The 21,264-nt window shown below is 29.0% G+C and overlaps 18 non-coding genes and 3 pseudogenes across 18 annotated transcripts; all 21 read right to left on the minus strand.

The window, feature by feature from the left end:
- Positions 1 to 454: 454 nt before the first annotated feature.
- On the minus strand, positions 455 to 573 carry LOC124458610. The gene has a single exon (XR_006953321.1). It is a non-coding gene; the product is annotated as a 5S ribosomal RNA (ribosomal RNA).
- Positions 574 to 1,322: 749 nt separating this feature from the next.
- Positions 1,323 to 1,441, minus strand: LOC124458650. The gene has a single exon (XR_006953339.1). It is a non-coding gene; the product is annotated as a 5S ribosomal RNA (ribosomal RNA).
- Positions 1,442 to 2,190: 749 nt separating this feature from the next.
- LOC124458584 lies at positions 2,191 to 2,309 on the minus strand. Its single transcript, XR_006953296.1, has one exon. It is a non-coding gene; the product is annotated as a 5S ribosomal RNA (ribosomal RNA).
- A 749-nt stretch (positions 2,310 to 3,058) lies between these two features.
- On the minus strand, positions 3,059 to 3,177 carry LOC124458611. Its single transcript, XR_006953322.1, has one exon. It is a non-coding gene; the product is annotated as a 5S ribosomal RNA (ribosomal RNA).
- Positions 3,178 to 3,925: 748 nt separating this feature from the next.
- On the minus strand, positions 3,926 to 4,044 carry LOC124458662. The gene has a single exon (XR_006953350.1). It is a non-coding gene; the product is annotated as a 5S ribosomal RNA (ribosomal RNA).
- A 745-nt stretch (positions 4,045 to 4,789) lies between these two features.
- LOC124458673 lies at positions 4,790 to 4,908 on the minus strand. Its single transcript, XR_006953361.1, has one exon. It is a non-coding gene; the product is annotated as a 5S ribosomal RNA (ribosomal RNA).
- Positions 4,909 to 5,654: 746 nt separating this feature from the next.
- On the minus strand, positions 5,655 to 5,773 carry LOC124458589. The gene has a single exon (XR_006953301.1). It is a non-coding gene; the product is annotated as a 5S ribosomal RNA (ribosomal RNA).
- Positions 5,774 to 6,516: 743 nt separating this feature from the next.
- Positions 6,517 to 6,635, minus strand: LOC124458549. Its single transcript, XR_006953262.1, has one exon. It is a non-coding gene; the product is annotated as a 5S ribosomal RNA (ribosomal RNA).
- A 746-nt stretch (positions 6,636 to 7,381) lies between these two features.
- On the minus strand, positions 7,382 to 7,500 carry LOC124458622 (annotated as a pseudogene).
- A 743-nt stretch (positions 7,501 to 8,243) lies between these two features.
- Positions 8,244 to 8,362, minus strand: LOC124458561. The gene has a single exon (XR_006953273.1). It is a non-coding gene; the product is annotated as a 5S ribosomal RNA (ribosomal RNA).
- Positions 8,363 to 9,104: 742 nt separating this feature from the next.
- Positions 9,105 to 9,223, minus strand: LOC124458573. The gene has a single exon (XR_006953285.1). It is a non-coding gene; the product is annotated as a 5S ribosomal RNA (ribosomal RNA).
- Positions 9,224 to 9,962: 739 nt separating this feature from the next.
- LOC124458585 lies at positions 9,963 to 10,081 on the minus strand. Its single transcript, XR_006953297.1, has one exon. It is a non-coding gene; the product is annotated as a 5S ribosomal RNA (ribosomal RNA).
- A 744-nt stretch (positions 10,082 to 10,825) lies between these two features.
- On the minus strand, positions 10,826 to 10,944 carry LOC124458619 (annotated as a pseudogene).
- Positions 10,945 to 14,551: 3,607 nt separating this feature from the next.
- Positions 14,552 to 14,670, minus strand: LOC124458597. Its single transcript, XR_006953308.1, has one exon. It is a non-coding gene; the product is annotated as a 5S ribosomal RNA (ribosomal RNA).
- A 747-nt stretch (positions 14,671 to 15,417) lies between these two features.
- On the minus strand, positions 15,418 to 15,536 carry LOC124458608. The gene has a single exon (XR_006953319.1). It is a non-coding gene; the product is annotated as a 5S ribosomal RNA (ribosomal RNA).
- Positions 15,537 to 16,278: 742 nt separating this feature from the next.
- LOC124458617 lies at positions 16,279 to 16,398 on the minus strand (annotated as a pseudogene).
- Positions 16,399 to 17,138: 740 nt separating this feature from the next.
- On the minus strand, positions 17,139 to 17,257 carry LOC124458590. The gene has a single exon (XR_006953302.1). It is a non-coding gene; the product is annotated as a 5S ribosomal RNA (ribosomal RNA).
- A 743-nt stretch (positions 17,258 to 18,000) lies between these two features.
- Positions 18,001 to 18,119, minus strand: LOC124458620. Its single transcript, XR_006953324.1, has one exon. It is a non-coding gene; the product is annotated as a 5S ribosomal RNA (ribosomal RNA).
- A 742-nt stretch (positions 18,120 to 18,861) lies between these two features.
- LOC124458586 lies at positions 18,862 to 18,980 on the minus strand. Its single transcript, XR_006953298.1, has one exon. It is a non-coding gene; the product is annotated as a 5S ribosomal RNA (ribosomal RNA).
- A 741-nt stretch (positions 18,981 to 19,721) lies between these two features.
- Positions 19,722 to 19,840, minus strand: LOC124458632. Its single transcript, XR_006953325.1, has one exon. It is a non-coding gene; the product is annotated as a 5S ribosomal RNA (ribosomal RNA).
- A 738-nt stretch (positions 19,841 to 20,578) lies between these two features.
- On the minus strand, positions 20,579 to 20,697 carry LOC124458636. Its single transcript, XR_006953326.1, has one exon. It is a non-coding gene; the product is annotated as a 5S ribosomal RNA (ribosomal RNA).
- Positions 20,698 to 21,264: the final 567 nt, after the last annotated feature.

The following is a 21,264-nucleotide window of genomic DNA, read 5'->3' on the forward strand; positions in this document are numbered from 1 at the left end:
TCAATATTTCTTATTTTGTTAGAAGTATCTAAAAATCAATATTCCATGGTAGTCAGCCCTCTTACTACTTTATTTCCCGAATAAGGCTTATTTTTGTTGATTTGATAAAGAACTATTTTTCTTTTTGCTGTATGCTGGTAGGTATTTAATGAAGTAAGAACGAAGTGTTTTAAGGTTTACATTATTTATAAAATACTATTAAGCATGAGTTTAAATTTGTCTTTTATCGATGAAAAAAATTAATTGTTGAGTATTTATTTGAATTATCCAATTAATAACACATTTGACAAATATTATGTAAAACTAAATCTAAAAAGGAAGTTGTAACTTCTTTTATAAGTTTCTTTGATGTTACAAAAACAAGAATTTTCGAACAGTGGCTTTTCGAGTTTTGAATATTTATGCATTTGTTTTTGATTTGATTTACATATTTATAACAGATATGACTAAAAAAAATCTACAACAGGAAGTATTCCTAGGCAGTCACCCATCTAAGTACTAACTTCCCCCAACAAGGCTTAACTTTGGTGATCAGACAAGAACCAGTGCTTTACTTGTGGTTTGGTCGTAGCTAAAAGTTAATGTGAAAAAAGGGTTTTTTACTTTACATTATGTATAACATAGTTGTAAACATGAGTAGTAAGTTCTATTTTATCGAAGAATTAAAAAAACTGGGTTATTTAGAATGTATTTGGAACGTCTCATCAATATCAAATTAGAATAAAATTTTAGCGAAATTTAAGGTGTATAGAAACTTTTGTTTAGTTTTATACATATTTTGAATTATGATAAAAATGTGAACATTTTACACTCTGGATGCTTTCATTTTGGAATACTAATGAATAATTTATGTATTTATTTTAATGATCAATATTTCTTATTTTGTTAGAAGTATCTAAAAATCAATATTCCATGGTAGTCAGCCCTCTTACTACTTTATTTCCCGAATAAGGCTTATTTTTGTTGATTTGATAAAGAACTATTTTTCTTTTTGCTGTATGCTGGTAGGTATTTAATGAAGTAAGAAAGAAGTGTTTTAAGGTTTACATTATTTATAAAATACTATTAAGCATGAGTTTGAATTTGTCTTTTATCGATGAAAAAAATTAATTGTTGAGTATTTATTTGAATTATCCAATTAATAACACATTTGACAAATATTATGTAAAACTAAATCTAAAAAGGAAGTTGTAACTTCTTTTATAAGTTTCTTTGATGTTACAAAAACAAGAATGTTTTGAACAGTGGCTTTTTGAGTTTTGAATATTTATGCATTTGTTTTTGATTTGATTTACATATTTATAACAGATATGACTCAAAAAAATCTACAACAGGAAGTATTCCTAGGCAGTCACCCATCTAAGTACTAACTTCCCCCAACAAGGCTTAACTTTGGTGATCAGACGAGAACCAGTGCTTTACTTGTGGTTTGGTCGTAGCTAAAAGTTAATGTGAAAAAAGGGTTTTCTACTTTACATTATGTATAACATAGTTGTAAACATGAGTAGTAAGTTCTATTTTATCGAAGAATTAAAAAAACTGGGTTATTTAGAATGTATTTGGAATGTCTCATCAATATCAAATTAGAATAAAATTTTAGCGAAATTTAAGGTGTATAGAAACTTTTGTTTAGTTTTATACATATTTTGAATTATGATAAAAATGTGAACATTTTACACTGTGGATGCTTTCATTTTGGTATACTAATGCATAACTTATGTATTTATTTTAATGATCAATATTTCTTATTTTGTTAGAAGTATCTAAAAATCAATATTCCATGGTAGTCAGCCCTCTTACTACTTTATTTCCCGAATAAGGCTTATTTTTGTTGATTTGATAAAGAACTATTTTTCTTTTTGCTGTATGCTGGTAGGTATTTAATAAAGTAAGAAAGAAGTGTTTTAAGGTTTACATTATTTATAAAATACTATTAAGCATGAGTTTGAATTTGTCTTTTATCGATGAAAAAAATTAATTGTTGAATATTTATTTGAATTATCCAATTAATAACACATTTGACAAATATTATGTAAAACTAAATCTAAAAAGGAAGTTGTAACTTCTTTTATAAGTTTCTTTGATGTTAAAAAAACAAGAATGTTTTGAACAGTGGCTTTTTGAGTTTTGAATATTTATGCATTTGTTTTTGATTTGATTTACATATTTATAACAGATATGACTCAAAAAAATCTACAACAGGAAGTATTCCTAGGCAGTCACCCATCTAAGTACTAACTTCCCCCAACAAGGCTTAACTTTGGTGATCAGACGAGAACCAGTGCTTTACTTGTGGTTTGGTCATAGCTAACAGTTAATGTGAAAAAAGGGTTTTCTACTTTACATTATGTATAACATAGTTGTAAACATGAGTAGTAAGTTCTATTTTATCGAAGAATTAAAAAAACTAGGTTATTTAGAATGTATTTGGAACGTCTCATCAATATCAAATTAGAATAAAATTTTAGCGAAATTTAAGGTGTATAGAAACTTTTGTTTAGTTTTATACATATTTTGAATTATGATAAAAATGTGAACATTTTACACTCTGGATGCTTTCATTTTGGAATACTAATGAATAATTTATGTATTTATTTTAATGATCAATATTTCTTATTTTGTTAGAAGTATCTAAAAATCAATATTCCATGGTAGTCAGCCTTCTTACTACTTTATTTCCCGAATAAGGCTTATTTTTGTTGATTTGATAAAGAACTATTTTTCTTTTTGCTGTATGCTGGTAGGTATTTAATGAAGTAAGAAAGAAGTGTTTTAAGGTTTACATTATTTATAAAATACTATTAGGCATGAGTTTGAATTTGTCTTTTATCGATGAAAAAAATTAATTGTGGAGTATTTATTTGAATTATCCAATTAATAACACATTTGACAAATATTATGTAAAACTAAATCTAAAAAGGAAGTTGTAACTTCTTTTACAAGTTTCTTTGATGTTACAAAAACAAGAATGTTTCGAACAGTGGCTTTTCGAGTTTTGAATATTTATGCATTTGGTTTTGATTTGATTTACATATTTATAACAGATATCACTCAAAAAAATCTACAACAGGAAGTATTCCTAGGCAGTCACCCATCTAAGTACTAACTTCCCCCAACAAGGCTTAACTTTGGTGATCAGACAAGAACCAGTGCTTTACTTGTGGTTTGGTCGTAGCTAAAAGTTAATGTGAAAAAAGGGTTTTGTACTTTACATTATGTATAACATAGTTGTAAACATAAGTAGTAAGTTCTATTTTATCGAAGAATTAAAAAAACTGGGTTATTTAGAATGTATTTGGAATGTCTCATCAATATCAAATTAGAATAAAATTTTAGCAAAATTTAAGGTGTATAGAAACTTTTGTTTAGTTTTATACATATTTTGAATTATGATAAAAATGTGAACATTTTACACTGTGGATGCTTTCATTTTGGTACACTAATGCATAACTTATGTACTTATTTTAATGATCAATATTTCTTATTTTGTTAGAAGTATCTAAAAATCAATATTCCACGGTAGTCAGCCCTCCTACTACTTTATTTCCGGAATAAGGCTTATTTTTGTTGATTTGATAAAGAACTATTTTTCTTTTTGCAGTATGCTGGTAGATATTTGATAAAGTAAGAAAGAAGTGTTTTAAGGTTTACATTATTTATAAAATACTATTAAGCATGAGTTTGAATTTGTCTTTTATTGATGAAAAAAATTAATTGTTGAATATTTATTTGAATTATCCAATTAATAACACATTTGACAAATATTATGTAAAACTAAATCTAAAAATGAAGTTGTAACTTCTTTTATAAGTTTCTTTGATGTTACAAAAACAAGAATTTTCGAACAGTGGCTTTTCGAGTTTTGAATATTTATGCATTTGTTTTTGATTTGATTTACATATTTATAACAGATATGACTCAAAAAAATCTACAACAGGAAGTATTCCTAGGCAGTCACCCATCTAAGTACTAACTTCCCCCAACAAGGCTTAACTTTGGTGATCAGACGAGAACCAGTGCTTTACTTGTGGTTTGGTCGTAGCTAAAAGTTAATGTGAAAAAATGGTTTTTTACTTTACATTATGTATAACATAGTTGTAAACATGAGTAGTAAGTTCTATTTTATCGAAGAATTAAAAAACTGGGTTATTTAGAATGTATTTGGAACGTCTCATCAATATCAAATTAGAATAAAATTTTAGCGAAATTTAAGGTGTATAGAAACTTTTGTTTAGTTTTATACATATTTTGAATTATGATAAAAATGTGAACATTTTACACTCTGGATGCTTTCATTTTGGAATACTAATGCATAATTTATGTATTTATTTTAATGATCAATATTTCTTATTTTGTTAGAAGTATCTAAAAATCAATATTCCATGGTAGTCAGCCTCTTACTACTTTATTTTCCCATAAGGCTTAATTTTGGTGATTTGATAAAGAACTATTTTTCTTTTTGCTGTATGCTGGTAGGTATTTAATGAAGTAAGAATGAAGTGTTTTAAGATTTACATTATTTATAAAATACTATTAGGCATGAGTTTGAATTTGTCTTTTATCGATGAAAAAAATTAATTGTTGAATATTTATTTGAATTATCCAATTAATAACACATTTGACAAATATTATGTAAAACTAAATCTAAAAATGAAGTTGTAACTTCTTTTATAAGTTTCTTTGATGTTACAAAAACAAGAATTTTCGAACAGTGGCTTTTCGAGTTTTGAATATTTATGCATTTGTTTTTGATTTGATTTACATATTTATAACAGATATGACTCAAAAAAATCTACAACAGGAAGTATTCCTAGGCAGTCACCCATCTAAGTACTAACTTCCCCCAACAAGGCTTAACTTTGGTGATCAGACGAGAACCAGTGCTTTACTTGTGGTTTGGTCGTAGCTAAAAGTTAATGTGAAAAAATGGTTTTTTACTTTACATTATGTATAACATAGTTGTAAACATGAGTAGTAAGTTCTATTTTATCGAAGAATTAAAAACTGGGTTATTTAGAATGTATTTGGAACGTCTCATCAATATCAAATTAGAATAAAATTTTAGCGAAATTTAAGGTGTATAGAAACTTTTGTTTAGTTTTATACATATTTTGCATTATGATAAAAATGTGAACATTTTACACTCTGGATGCTTTCATTTTGGTATACTAATGCATAACTTATGTATTTATTTTAATGATCAATATTTCTTATTTTGTTAGAAGTATCTAAAAATCAATATTCCACGGTAGTCAGCCCTCCTACTACTTTATTTCCGGAATAAGGCTTATTTTTCTTTATTTGATAAAGAACTATTTTTCTTTTTGCAGTATGCTGGTAGGTATTTGATAAAGTAAGAAAGAAGTGTTTTAAGGTTTACATTATTTATAAAATACTATTAACGATGACTTTGAATTTGTCTTTTATCGATGAAAAAAATTAATTGTTGAATAATTATTTGAATTATTCATATAATAAGACATTTGACAAATATTATGTAAAACTAAATCTAAAAAGGAAGTTGTAACTTCTTTTATAAGTTTCTTTGATGTTACAAAAACAAGAATGTTTCGAACAGTGGCTTTTCGAGTTTTGAATATTTATGCATTTGTTTTGATTTGATTTACATATTTATAACAGATATGACTCAAAAAAGTCTACAACAGGAAGTATTCCTAGGCAGTCACCCATCTAAGTACTAACTTCCCCCAACAAGGCTTAACTTTGGTGATCAGACGAGAACCAGTGCTTTACTTGTGGTTTGGTCGTAGCTAAAAGTTAATGTGAAAAAGGGTTTTCTACTTTACATTATGTATAACATAGTTGTAAACATGAGTAGTAAGTTCTATTTTATCGAAGAATTAAAAAACTGGGTTATTTAGAATGTATTTGGAACGTCTCATCAATATCAAATTAGAATAAAATTTTAGCGAAATTTAAGGTGTATAGAAAGTTTTGTTTAGTTTTATACATATTTTGCATTATGATAAAATGTGAACATTTTACACTGTGGATGCTTTCATTTTGGTATACTAATGCATAACTTATGTATTTATTTTAATGATCAATATTTCTTATTTTGTTAGAAGTATCTAAAAATCAATATTCCACGGTAGTCAGCCCTCCTACTACTTTATTTCCCGAATAAGGCTTATTTTTCTTGATTTGATAAAGAACTATTTTTCTTTTTGCAGTATGCTGGTAGGTATTTGATAAAGTAAGAAAGAAGTGTTTTAAGGTTTACATTATTTATAAAATACTATTAAGGATGACTTTGAATTTGTCTTTTATCGATGAAAAAAATTAATTGTTGAATAATTATTTGAATTATTCAATTAATAAGACATTTGACAAATATTATAAAACTAAATCTAAAATGAAGTTGTAACTTCTTTTACAAGTTTCTTTGATGTTACAAAAACAAGAATGTTTCGAACAGTGGCTTTTCGAGTTTTGAATATTTATGCATTTGTTTTTTATTTGATTTACATATTTATAACAGATATCACTCAAAAAAATCTACAACAGGAAGTATTCCTAGGCAGTCACCCATCTAAGTACTAACTTCCCCCAACAAGGCTTAACTTTGGTGATCAGACGAGAACCAGTGCTTTACTTGTGGTTTGGTCGTAGCTAAAAGTTAATGTGAAAAAGGGTTTTCTACTTTACATTATGTATAACATAGTTGTAAACATGAGTAGTAAGTTCTATTTTATCGAAGAATTAAAAAAACTGGGTTATTTAGAATGTATTTGGAACGTCTCATCAATATCAAATTAGAATAAAATTTTAGCGAAATTTAAGGTGTATAGAAACTTTTGTTTAGTTTTATACATATTTTGCAGTATGATAAAAATGTGAACATTTTACACTGTGGATGCTTTCATTTTGGTATACTAATGCATAACTTATGTATTTATTTTAATGATCAATATTTCTTATTTTGTTAGAAGTATCTAAAAATCAATATTCCACGGTAGTCAGCCCTCCTACTACTTTATTTCCGAATAAGGCTTATTTTTCTTGATTTGATAAAGAACTATTTTTTTTTTGCAGTATGCTGGTAGGTATTTGATAAAGTAAGAAAGAAGTGTTTTAAGGTTTACATTATTTATAAAATACTATTAAGCATGAGTTTGAATTTGTCTTTTATCGATGAAAAAAATTAATTGTTGAATAATTATTTGAATTATCCAATTAATAACACATTTGACAAATATTATGTAAAACTAAATCTAAAAATGAAGTTGTAACTTCTTTTACAAGTTTCTTTGATGTTACAAAAACAAGAATGTTTCGAACAGTGGCTTTTCGAGTTTTGAATATTTATGCATTTGTTTTTGATTTGATTTACATATTTATAACAGATATGACTCAAAAAAATCTACAACAGGAAGTATTCCTAGGCAGTCACCCATCTAAGTACTAACTTCCCCCAACAAGGCTTAACTTTGGTGATCAGACAAGAACCAGTGCTTTACTTGTGGTTTGGTCGTGGCTAAAAGTTAATGTTAAAAAAGCGTTTTCTACTTTACATTATGTATAACATAGTTGTAAACATGAGTAGTAAGTTCTATTTTATCGAAGAAATAAAAAAACTGGGTTATTTAGAATGTATTTGGAACGTCTCATCAATATCAAATTAGAATAAAATTTTAGCGAAATTTAAGGTGTATAGAAACTTTTGTTTAGTTTTATACATATTTTGCATTATGATAAAAATGTGAACATTTTACACTGTGGATGCTTTCATTTTGGTATACTAATGCATAACTTATGTATTTATTTTAATGATCAATATTTCTTATTTTGTTAGAAGTATCTAAAAATCAATATTCCACGGTAGTCAGCCCTCCTACTACTTTATTTTCGAATAAGGCTTATTTTTCTTGATTTGATAAAGAACTATTTTTCTTTTGCAGTATGCTGGTAGGTATTTGATAAAGTAAGAAAGAAGTGTTTTAAGGTTTACATTATTTATAAAATACTATTAAGGATGACTTTGAATTTGTCTTTTATCGATGAAAAAATTAATTGTTGAATAATTATTTGAATTATTCAATTAATAAGACATTTGACAAATATTATGTAAAACTAAATCTAAAAATGAAGTTGTAACTTCTTTTATAAGTTTCTTTGATGTTACAAAACAAGAATGTTTTGAACAGTGGCTTTTCGAGTTTTGAATATTTATGCATTTGTTTTGATTTGATTTACATATTTATAACAGATATGACTCAAAAAATCTACAACAGGAAGTATTCCTAGGCAGTCACCCATCTAAGTACTAACTTCCCCCAACAAGGCTTAACTTTGGTGATCAGACGAGAACCAGTGCTTTACTTGTGGTTTGGTCGTAGCTAAAAGTTAATGTGAAAAAGGGTTTTCTACTTTACATTATGTATAACATAGTTGTAAACATGAGTAGTAAGTTCTATTTTATCGAAGAATTAAAAAACTGTTATTTAGAATGTATTTGGAACGTCTCATCAATATCAAATTAGAATAAAATTTTAGCGAAATTTAAGGTGTATAGAAACTTTTGTTTAGTTTTATACATATTTTGCATTATGATAAAAATGTGAACATTTTACACTCTGGATGCTTTCATTTTGGTATACTAATGCATAACTTATGTATTTATTTTAATGATCAATATTTCTTATTTTGTTAGAAGTATCTAAAAATCAATATTCCACGGTAGTCAGCCCTCCTACTACTTTATTTCGGAATAAGGCTTATTTTTCTTGATTTGATAAAGAACTATTTTTCTTTTGCAGTATGCTGGTAGGTATTTGATAAAGTAAGAAAGAAGTGTTTTAAGGTTTACATTATTTATAAAATACTATTAAGGATGACTTTGAATTTGTCTTTTATCGATGAAAAAAATTAATTGTTGAATAATTATTTGAATTATTCAATTAATAAGACATTTGACAAATATTATGTAAAACTAAATCTAAAATGAAGTTGTAACTTCTTTTACAAGTTTCTTTGATGTTACAAAAACAAGAATGTTTCGAACAGTGGCTTTTCGAGTTTTGAATATTTATGCATTTGTTTTTTATTTGATTTACATATTTATAACAGATATCACTCAAAAAAATCTACAACAGGAAGTATTCCTAGGCAGTCACCCATCTAAGTACTAACTTCCCCCAACAAGGCTTAACTTTGGTGATCAGACGAGAACCAGTGCTTTACTTGTGGTTTGGTCGTAGCTAAAAGTTAATGTGAAAAAAGGGTTTTCTACTTTACATTATGTATAACATAGTTGTAAACATGAGTAGTAAGTTCTATTTTATCGAAGAATTAAAAACTGGGTTATTTAGAATGTATTTGGAACGTCTCATCAATATCAAATTAGAATAAAATTTTAGCGAAATTTAAGGTGTATAGAAACTTTTGTTTAGTTTTATACATATTTTGCATTATGATAAAAATGTGAACATTTTACACTGTGGATGCTTTCATTTTGGTATACTAATGCATAACTTATGTATTTATTTTAATGATCAATATTTCTTATTTTGTTAGAAGTATCTAAAATCAATATTCCACGGTAGTCAGCCCTCCTACTACTTTATTTCCGAATAAGGCTTATTTTTCTTGATTTGATAAAGAACTATTTTTCTTTTGCAGTATGCTGGTAGGTATTTGATAAAGTAAGAAAGAAGTGTTTTAAGGTTTACATTATTTATAAAATACTATTAAGGATGACTTTGAATTTGTCTTTTATCGATGAAAAAATTAATTGTTGAATAATTATTTGAATTATTCAATTAATAACACATTTGACAAATATTATGTAAAACTAAATCTAAAATGAAGTTGTAACTTCTTTTACAAGTTTCTTTGATGTTACAAAAACAAGAATGTTTGAACAGTGGCTTTTCGAGTTTTGAATATTTATGCATTTGTTTTGATTTGATTTACATATTTATAACAGATATGACTCAAAAAATCTACAACAGGAAGTATTCCTAGGCAGTCACCCATCTAAGTACTAACTTCCCCCAACAAGGCTTAACTTTGGTGATCAGACGAGAACCAGTGCTTTACTTGTGGTTTGGTCGTAGCTAAAAGTTAATGTAAAAAAGGTTTTTACTTTACATTATGTATAACATAGTTGTAAACATGAGTAGTAAGTTCTATTTTATCGAAGAAATAAAAACTGGGTTATTTAGAATGTATTTGGAACGTCTCATCAATATCAAATTAGAATAAAATTTTAGCGAAATTTAAGGTGTATAGAAACTTTTGTTTAGTTTTATACATATTTTGCATTATGATAAAAATGTGAACATTTTACACTGTGGATGCTTTCATTTTGGTATACTAATGCATAACTTATGTATTTATTTTAATGATCAATATTTCTTATTTTGTTAGAAGTATCTAAAAATCAATATTCCACGGTAGTCAGCCCTCCTACTACTTTATTTCCGGAATAAGGCTTATTTTTGTTGATTTGATAAAGAACTATTTTTCTTTTTGCAGTATGCTGGTAGGTATTTGATAAAGTAAGAAAGAAGTGTTTTAAGGTTTACATTATTTATAAAATACTATTAAGCATGAGTTTGAATTTGTCTTTTATCGATGAAAAAAATTAATTGTTGAATATTTATTTGAATTATCCAATTAATAACACATTTGACAAATATTATGTAAAACTAAATCTAAAAAGGAAGTTGTAACTTCTTTTATAAGTTTCTTTGATGTTACAAAAACAAGAATGTTTTGAACAGTGGCTTTTTGAGTTTTGAATATTTATGCATTTGTTTTTGATTTGATTTACATATTTATAACAGATATGACTCAAAAAAATCTACAACAGGAAGTATTCCTAGGCAGTCACCCATCTAAGTACTAACTTCCCCCAACAAGGCTTAACTTTGCTGATCAGACGAGAACCAGTGCTTTACTTGTGGTTTGGTCGTAGCTAAAAGTTAATGTGAAAAAAGGGTTTTCTACTTTACATTATGTATAACATAGTTGTAAACATGAGTAGTAAGTTCTATTTTATCGAAGAATTAAAAAACTGGGTTATTTAGAATGTATTTGGAACGTCTCATCAATATCAAATTAGAATAAAATTTTAGCGAAATTTAAGGTGTATAGAAACTTTTGTTTAGTTTTATACATATTTTGAATTATGATAAAAATGTGAACATTTTACACTCTGGATGCTTTCATTTTGGAATACTAATGCATAATTTATGTATTTATTTAATGATCAATATTTCTTATTTTGTTAGAAGTATCTAAAAATCGTAGGATTCGTGATGGGCTTCAGGTCACGACCGACCGTCATCCAGCTACTAGAAGCAATCGCGTAATAACAAGAATTGCAACATGGAATGTGAGGACATTATTCCGAGCGGGCAGGCTAGATAATGTTGTTCAGGAGATGGACAGGTTACGGATAAACGTTTTTGGATTGAGTGAAGTGCGATGGACTGGAGCAGGAATGCTGAGACGCGAAAATTGTACGGTGATATACTCAGGTGGCCAGAAACATGAAAAAGGAGTTGCAGTGATCTTAGACAAGCATACATCAAAGTGTACTTTGGGTATATTGGCTCTGTCTGACCGTCATCTTGGTCAGCTGAAGGGAAACCCATTCAATGTGAGCATCATTCAAGTATATGCGCCAACATCGGACGCTGATGATGAAGAAGTTGAGAAATTCTATGAAACTGTTGATGAGGCTTACTGCCAATGCAAATCTGCTGACATCAAGATTTTGATGGGTGACCTCAATGCAAAAGTTGGTGCAGATAGGGACGGAAAGATTGGGGTCCTTTGGCCTCAGACGAGAATGAGCGTGGCAACCGGTTTGTGGATTGGTGCAACCGTAACGGACAAGTCATCACCAACACATGGTTTAAGCATCATCCAAGGCGCTTATAATGTGGATTAGCCCAGGTGACCGTAGCGCAACCAAATCGATTTTATCACAATCAATGAACGATTTCGCAATTCGGTTTTTAACTCAAAGACTTACCCTGGGGCAGACTGCAACAGTGACCATAATCCCGTTGTTTTGACAATGAAACTTCGGCTGAAGAACGAGAAGAAAAGCAACCGAAAGAAGCAATTAGAGTACAAAGAACTGAAGAATGATAATACCAGGTGTGAGTTCAAAAGAAGATTAACTGAAAGACTTGACCTGAGTACTCCGAAAGCAGAACTATGGCATGTGGTTCGAGATGCCCTCAAAGAGGCGGCCGAGATGAGTTTGCCTGAGAAGAAGAAGCTGAAATTTGGCAAGAACTGGATGACTGAGGAGATTTTGAAGTTGATGGAACGCTGGAGGCTTCTAAAGAACAGAAATGAAGTGCAATATATTGAGCTATGCCAGAGATCCGTTAGAAAATGTAATAAAGCTTTAAAGAGGCCTGGCTGAATAAAGAATGCTAAGAGATGGAACAAAGGGCTGCACAAACTCAAACGAGACATTTGATAAGGTCAGGAAGCTAACAGGGAAAAGAAGTAACAACAGAAGTGGTTGTATTCGTTCGAAACTGGAGTCATGCTGACAGAACCTCGTGGCATTTCGGCAGATGAGCGTTACATCACTGAACTGTTTCACGATAATCGAGGCGAACCACCACACATCGAGGCTAACATCGATGGTCCTGAGATAACGAAAGATGAGATCCGGAATGCCATTAGGAAGATGAAGAAAGGCAAGGCATTGGGCCCAGACGATGTCCCGTTGAGTTATTGTGGCAATGGGTGAAGAAGGAATAAAATTGCTGCACACGATACTCAATCACGCATATGATACCGGTGAACTTCCAGACGACTTTCTTCGCTCGGTCTTCATTGCGCTGCCTAAGAAACCCGGCGTTATACCGAGTGCAAGGACCATCGTACCATCAGTATTATGAGCCACTCTGTGAAACTTTCCTCACCATCATTCTTGAACGAGTCAGAACAAAACTTTTGCCTGAGATCGCAGATGAGCAGTTTGGTTTTATGCCCGATAAAGGCACAAGGAACGCCATTTTCACTCTTCGATGCTTGAGAGGGCTATTCAACATCAACAAGTGGTGTTCCTATGTTTCATCGATACGTTAAAGCGTTCTTAGTTCAGCACGAGAAGCTCCTGAAACTTCTGCAAGAACTCAGCATTGATGGGAAAGACATTCAATTGATCAGAAATTTGTACTGGAATCAGGAAGCGGCCATCCGAGTGGAAGATATTCTTCGGTTTGGATACAAATCTCGCGTGGTTTACGACAAGGTTGCGTCCAATCTCCCGAGTGTTTTAATCTTTACAGTGATGATCCGCACCATCATAGCATGGTCGGACTGAAGGTTGGCGTGTGAATTTCAATAATCTTCGATATGCGGATGACACTGTTTTGATTGCAACCACTGAAGAATTCAATTGCAAGCACTATTAGACCAAATGTGGAAGCGAAAGCTGAAATGGGCCTGACTATCAACTGTGATAAAACCAAATCGATGGTAGTCAGCAAACTTGCAGAAAAGCCCCACTGTTACTTGAGAATTGGCAACGACCATATTGAGGAGAAGGAAAGCTTCAACTACCTTTGGAAGTCTGCTGACGACCGATGTGATGCAAAAAGGAAGTGAAGAAAGAATTGCTGTTGCAAAATTGAAATTTCAAGACTTCATCCATCTTTGTCAACGAAACTTCAATGCCACTAAAATGCGAACAAATGCTGCTACATTTGGTCAATCTTGACTTACGGCTGTGAAGCCTGGACTCTAACTGCTGACCTCGAGAAAAAACTTAGAAGCAGCAGAAATGTGGTTTTGAGAAGGATGTTGAAAGTGTCATTTATTGATCACGTCTCAAATGAAGAGGTTATGAGAAGAGCCGGTGTTAAGAGAGAACTACTCCGTAAATAATGAGAGACAACTTCTAGAATTATTTGGCCACGTAGTTCGAAGGAAGGCCTCAAATGTGTTGCGCTGCAAGGAAAAATCGAAGGAAAAGAGCACGAGGCCGTCAACGCATAACGTATTTGGACAGAGTTAAGAAAGTTACCGAATCGCCAACACTGCAGAAATCTTTGCCTGTGCTCAGAATCATAACTTGAGAGACATGGTAGCCCAAGCATGCATCATGCATGGCACCTGAACAGAACATCTAAAAATCAATATTCCATGGTAGTAAGCCCTCTTACTACTTTATTTCCCGAATAAGGCTTATTTTTGTTGATTTGATAAAGAACTATTTGTCTTTTTGCTGTATGCTGGTAGGTATTTAATGAAGTAAGAAAGAAGTGTTTTAAGGTTTACATTATTTATAAAATACTATTAAGCATGAGTTTGAATTTGTCTTTTATCGATGAAAAAAATTAATTGTTGAGTATTTATTTGAATTATCCAATTAATAACACATTTGACAAATATTAAGTAAAACTAAATCTAAAAAGGAAGTTGTAACTTCTTTTATAAGTTTCTTTGATGTTACAAAAACAAGAATGTTTTGAACAGTGGCTTTTTTTTGAATATTTATGCATTTGTTTTTGATTTGATTTACATATTTATAACAGATATGACTCAAAAAAATCTACAACAGGAAGTATTCCTAGGCAGTCACCCATCTAAGTACTAACTTCCCCCAACAAGGCTTAACTTTGGTGATCAGACGAGAACCAGTGCTTTACTTGTGGTTTGGTCGTAGCTAAAAGTTAATGTGAAAAAAGGGTTTTCTACTTTACATTATGTATAACATAGTTGTAAACATGAGTAGTAAGTTCTATTTTATCGAAGAATTAAAAAACTGGGTTATTTAGAATGTATTTGGAACGTCTCATCAATATCAAATTAGAATAAAATTTTAGCGAAATTTAAGGTGTATAGAAACTTTTGTTTAGTTTTATACATATTTTGCATTATGATAAAAATGTGAACATTTTACACTGTGGATGCTTTCATTTTGGTATACTAATGCATAACTTATGTATTTATTTTAATGATCAATATTTCTTATTTTGTTAGAAGTATCTAAAAATCAATATTCCACGGTAGTCAGCCCTCCTACTACTTTATTTCCGGAATAAGGCTTATTTTTCTTGATTTGATAAAGAACTATTTTTTTTTTGCAGTATGCTGGTAGGTATTTGATAAAGTAAGAAAGAAGTGTTTTAAGGTTTACATTATTTATAAAATACTATTAAGCATGAGTTTGAATTTGTCTTTTATCGATGAAAAAATTAATTGTTGAATAATTATTTGAATTATCCAATTAATAACACATTTGACAAATATTATGTAAAAGTAAATCGAAAAATGAAGTTGTAACTTCTTTTATAAGTTTCTTTGATGTTACAAAAACAAGAATATTTCGAACAGTTGCTTTTTGAGTTTGGAATATTTATGCATTTGTTTTTAATTTGATTTACATATTTATAACAGATATGACTCATAAAAAATCTACAACAGGAAGTATTCCTAGGCAGTCACCCATCTAAGTACTAACTTCCCCCAACAAGGCTTAACTTTGGTGATCAGACGAGAACCAGTGCTTTACTTGTGGTTTGGTCGTAGCTAAAGGTTAATGTGAAAAAAGGGTTTTCTACTTTACATTATGTATAACATAGTTGTAAACATGAGTAGTAAGTTCTATTTTATCAAAGAATTAAAATACTGGGTTATTTAGAATGTATTTGGAACGTCTCATCAATATCAAATTAGAATAAAATTTTAGCGAAATTTAAGGTGTATAGAAACTTTTGTTTAGTTTTATACATATTTTGCATTATGATAAAAATGTGAACATTTTACACTGTGGATGCTTTCATTTTGGTATACTAATGCATAACTTATGTATTTATTTTAATGATCAATATTTCTTATTTTGTTAGAAGTATCTAAAAATCAATATTCCACGGTAGTCAGCCCTCCTACTACTTTATTTCCCGAATAAGGCTTATTTTTCTTGATTTGATAAAGAACTATTTTTCTTTTTGCAGTATGCTGGTAGGTATTTGATAAAGTAAGAAAGAAGTGTTTTAAGGTTTACATTATTTATAAAATACTATTAAGGATGACTTTGAATTTGTCTTTATCGATGAAAAAATTAATTGTTGAATAATTATTTGAATTATTCAATTAATAAGACATTTGACAAATATTATGTAAAACTAAATCTAAAAAGGAAGTTGTAACTTCTTTTATAAGTTTCTTTGATGTTACAAAACAAGAATGTTTCAACAGTGGCTTTTCGAGTTTTGAATATTTATGCATTTGTTTTGATTTGATTTACATATTTATAACAGATATGACTCAAAAAATCTACAACAGGAAGTATTCCTAGGCAGTCACCCATCTAAGTACTAACTTCCCCCAACAAGGCTTAACTTTGGTGATCAGACGAGAACCAGTGCTTTACTTGTGGTTTGGTCAGTAGCTAAAAGTTAATGTGAAAAAGGGTTTTCTACTTTACATTATGTATAACATAGTTGTAAACATGAGTAGTAAGTTCTATTTTATCGAAGAATTAAAAACTGGTTATTTAGAATGTATTTGGAATGTCTCATCAATATCAAATTAGAATAAAATTTTAGCGAAATTTAAGGTGTATAGAAACTTTTGTTTAGTTTTATACATATTTTGCATTATGATAAAAATGTGAACATTTTACACTGTGGATGCTTTCATTTTGGTATACTAATGCATAACTTATGTATTTATTTTAATGATCAATATTTCTTATTTTGTTAGAAGTATCTAAAATCAATATTCCACGGTAGTCAGCCCTCCTACTACTTTATTTCGAATAAGGCTTATTTTTCTTGATTTGATAAAGAACTATTTTTCTTTTGCAGTATGCTGGTAGGTATTTGATAAAGTAAGAAAGAAGTGTTTTAAGGTTTACATTATTTATAAAATACTATTAAGATGACTTTGAATTTGTCTTTTATCGATGAAAAATTAATTGTTGAATAATTATTTGAATTATTCAATTAATAAGACATTTGACAAATATTATGTAAAACTAAATCTAAAAAGAAAGTTGTAACTTCTTTTATAAGTTTCTTTGATGTTACAAAAACAAGAATGTTTCGAACAGTGGCTTTTCGAGTTTTGAATATTTATGCATTTGTTTTTGATTTTTGATTTACATATTTATAACAGATATGACTCAAAAAAGTCTACAACAGGAAGTATTCCTAGGCAGTCACCCATCTAAGTACTAACTTCCCCCAACAAGGCTTAACTTTGGTGATCAGACGAGAACCAGTGCTTTACTTGTGGTTTGGTCGTAGCTAAAAGTTAATGTGAAAAAAGGGTTTTCTACTTTACATTATGTATAACATAGTTGTAAACATGAGTAGTAAGTTCTATTTTATTGAAGAATTAAAAGAACTGGGTTATTTAGAATGTATTTGGAACGTCTCATCAATATCAAATTAGAATAAAATTTTAGCGAAATTTAAGGTGTATAGAAACTTTTGTTTAGTTTTATACATATTTTGAATTATGATAAAAATGTGAACATTTTACACTCTGGATGCTTTCATTTTGGAATACTAATGCATAATTTATGTATTTATTTAATGATCAATATTTCTTATTTTGTTAGAAGTATCTAAAAATCAATATTCCATGGTAGTAAGCCCTCTTACTACTTTATTTCCCGAATAAGGCTTATTTTTGTTGATTTGATAAAGAACTATTTGTCTTTTTGCTGTATGCTGGTAGGTATTTAATGAAGTAAGAAAGAAGTGTTTTAAGGTTTACATTATTTATAAAATACTATTAAGCATGAGTTTGAATTTGTCTTTTATCGATGAAAAAAATTAATTGTTGAGTATTTATTTGAATTATCCAATTAATAACACATTTGACAAATATTAAGTAAAACTAAATCTAAAAGGAAGTTGTAACTTTTTATAAGTTTCTTTGATGTTACAAAAACAAGAATGTTTTGAACAGTGGCTTTTGAGTTTTGAATATTTATGCATTTGTTTTGATTTGATTTACATATTTATAACAGATATGACTCAAAAAAATCTACAACAGGAAGTATTCCTAGGCAGTCACCCATCTAAGTACTAACTTCCCCCAACAAGGCTTAACTTTGGTGATCAGACGAGAACCAGTGCTTTACTTGTGGTTTGGTCGTAGCTAAAAGTTAATGTGAAAAAGGGTTTTCTACTTTACATTATGTATAACATAGTTGTAAACATGAGTAGTAAGTTCTATTTTATCGAAGAATTAAAAAACTGGGTTATTTAGAATGTATTTGGAACGTCTCATCAATATCAAATTAGAATAAAATTTTAGCGAAATTTAAGGTGTATAGAAAGTTTTGTTTAGTTTTATACATATTTTGCATTATGATAAAAATGTGAACATTTTACACTGTGGATGCTTTCATTTTGGTATACTAATGCATAACTTATGTATTTATTTTAATGATCAATATTTCTTATTTTGTTAGAAGTATCTAAAAATCAATATTCCACGGTAGTCAGCCCTCCTACTACTTTATTTCCGGAATAAGGCTTATTTTTCTTGATTTGATAAAGAACTATTTTTCTTTTTGCAGTATGCTGGTAGGTATTTGATAAAGTAAGAAAGAAGTGTTTTAAGGTTTACATTATTTATAAAATACTATTAAGCATGAGTTTGAATTTGTCTTTTATCGATGAAAAAAATTAATTGTTGAGTAATTATTTGAATTATCCAATTAATAAGACATTTGACAAATATTATGTAAAACTAAATCTAAAAAGGAAGTTGTAACTTCTTTTATAAGTTTCTTTGATGTTACAAAACAAGAATGTTTTCAACAGTGGCTTTTGAGTTTTGAATATTTATGCATTTGTTTTGATTTGATTTACATATTTATAACAGATATGACTCAAAAATCTACAACAGGAAGTATTCCTAGGCAGTCACCCATCTAAGTACTAACTTCCCCCAACAAGGCTTAACTTTGGTGATCAGACGAGAACCAGTGCTTTACTTGTGGTTTGGTCATAGCTAAAAGTTAATGTGAAAAGGGTTTTCTACTTTACATTATGTATAACATAGTTGTAAACATGAGTAGTAAGTTCTATTTTATCGAAGAATTAAAAACTAGGTTATTTAGAATGTATTTGGAACGTCTCATCAATATCAAATTAGAATAAAATTTTAGCGAAATTTAAGGTGTATAGAAAGTTTTGTTTAGTTTTATACATATTTTGCATTATGATAAAATGTGAACATTTTACACTGTGGATGCTTTCATTTTGGTATACTAATGCATAACTTATGTATTTATTTTAATGATCAATATTTCTTATTTTGTTAGAAGTATCTAAAAATCAATATTCCACGGTAGTCAGCCCTCCTACTACTTTATTTCCGAATAAGGCTTATTTTTGTTGATTTGATAAAGAACTATTTTTCTTTTGCAGTATGCTGGTAGGTATTTGATAAAGTAAGAAAGAAGTGTTTTAAGGTTTACATTATTTATAAAATACTATTAAGGATGAGTTTGAATTTGTCTTTTATCGATGAAAAAATTAATTGTTGAATAATTATTTGAATTATTCAATTAATAACACATTTGACAAATATTATGTAAAACTAAATCTAAAATGGAAGTTGTAACTTCTTTTATAAGTTTCTTTGATGTTACAAAAACAAGAATGTTTTGAACAGTGGCTTTTTGAGTTTTGAATATTTATGCATTTGTTTTTTATTTGATTTACATATTTATAACAGATATCACTCAAAAAAATCTACAACAGGAAGTATTCCTAGGCAGTCACCCATCTAAGTACTAACTTCCCCCAACAAGGCTTAACTTTGGTGATCAGACGAGAACCAGTGCTTTACTTGTGGTTTGGTCGTAGCTAAAAGTTAATGTGAAAAAAGGGTTTTCTACTTTACATTATGTATAACATAGTTGTAAACATGAGTAGTAAGTTCTATTTTATCGAAGAATTAAAAAACTGGGTTATTTAGAATGTATTTGGAACGTCTCATCAATATCAAATTAGAATAAAATTTTAGCGAAATTTAAGGTGTATAGAAACTTTTGTTTAGTTTTATACATATTTTGCATTATGATAAAAATGTGAACATTTTACACTGTGGATGCTTTCATTTTGGTATACTAATGCATAACTTATGTATTTATTTTAATGATCAATATTTCTTATTTTGTTAGAAGTATCTAAAATCAATATTCCACGGTAGTCAGCCCTCCTACTACTTTATTTCGAATAAGGCTTATTTTTTTGATTTGATAAAGAACTATTTTTCTTTTTGCAGTATGCTGGTAGGTATTTGATAAAGTAAGAAAGAAGTGTTTTAAGGTTTACATTATTTATAAAATACTATTAAGGATGACTTTGAATTTGTCTTTTATCGATGAAAAATTAATTGTTGAATAATTATTTGAATTATTCAATTAATAAGACATTTGACAAATATTATGTAAAACTAAATCTAAAATGAAGTTGTAACTTCTTTTATAAGTTTCTTTGATGTTACAAAACAAGAATGTTTCGAACAGTGGCTTTTCGAGTTTTGAATATTTATGCATTTGTTTTTGATTTGATTTACATATTTATAACAGATATGACTCAAAAATCTACAACAGGAAGTATTCCTAGGCAGTCACCCATCTAAGTACTAACTTCCCCCAACAAGGCTTAACTTTGGTGATCAGACGAGAACCAGTGCTTTACTTGTGGTTTGGTCGTAGCTAAAAGTTAATGTGAAAAAGGGTTTTCTACTTTACATTATGTATAACATAGTTGTAAACATGAGTAGTAAGTTCTATTTTATCGAAGAATTAAAAAACTGGGTTATTTAGAATGTATTTGGAACGTCTCATCAATATCAAATTAGAATAAAATTTTAGCGAAATTTAAGGTGTATAGAAACTTTTGTTTAGTTTTATACATATTTTGCATTATGATAAAAATGTGAACATTTTACACTGTGGATGCTTTCATTTTGGTATACTAATGCATAACTTATGTATTTATTTTAATGATCAATATTTCTTATTTTGTTAGAAGTATCTAAAAATCAATATTCCACGGTAGTCAGCCCTCCTACTACTTTATTTCCGAATAAGGCTTATTTTTGTTGATTTGATAAAGAACTATTTTTCTTTTTGCAGTATGCTGGTAGGTATTTGATAAAGTAAGAAAGAAGTGTTTTAAGGTTTACATTATTTATAAAATACTATTAAGGATGACTTTGAATTTGTCTTTTATCGATGAAAAAAATTAATTGTTGAATAATTATTTGAATTATTCAATTAAT

Source organism: Xenia sp. Carnegie-2017, unplaced genomic scaffold, assembly GCF_021976095.1.
Source record: "Xenia sp. Carnegie-2017 unplaced genomic scaffold, XeniaSp_v1 HiC_scaffold_6, whole genome shotgun sequence".
NCBI lineage: Eukaryota > Metazoa > Cnidaria > Anthozoa > Malacalcyonacea > Xeniidae > Xenia > Xenia sp. Carnegie-2017.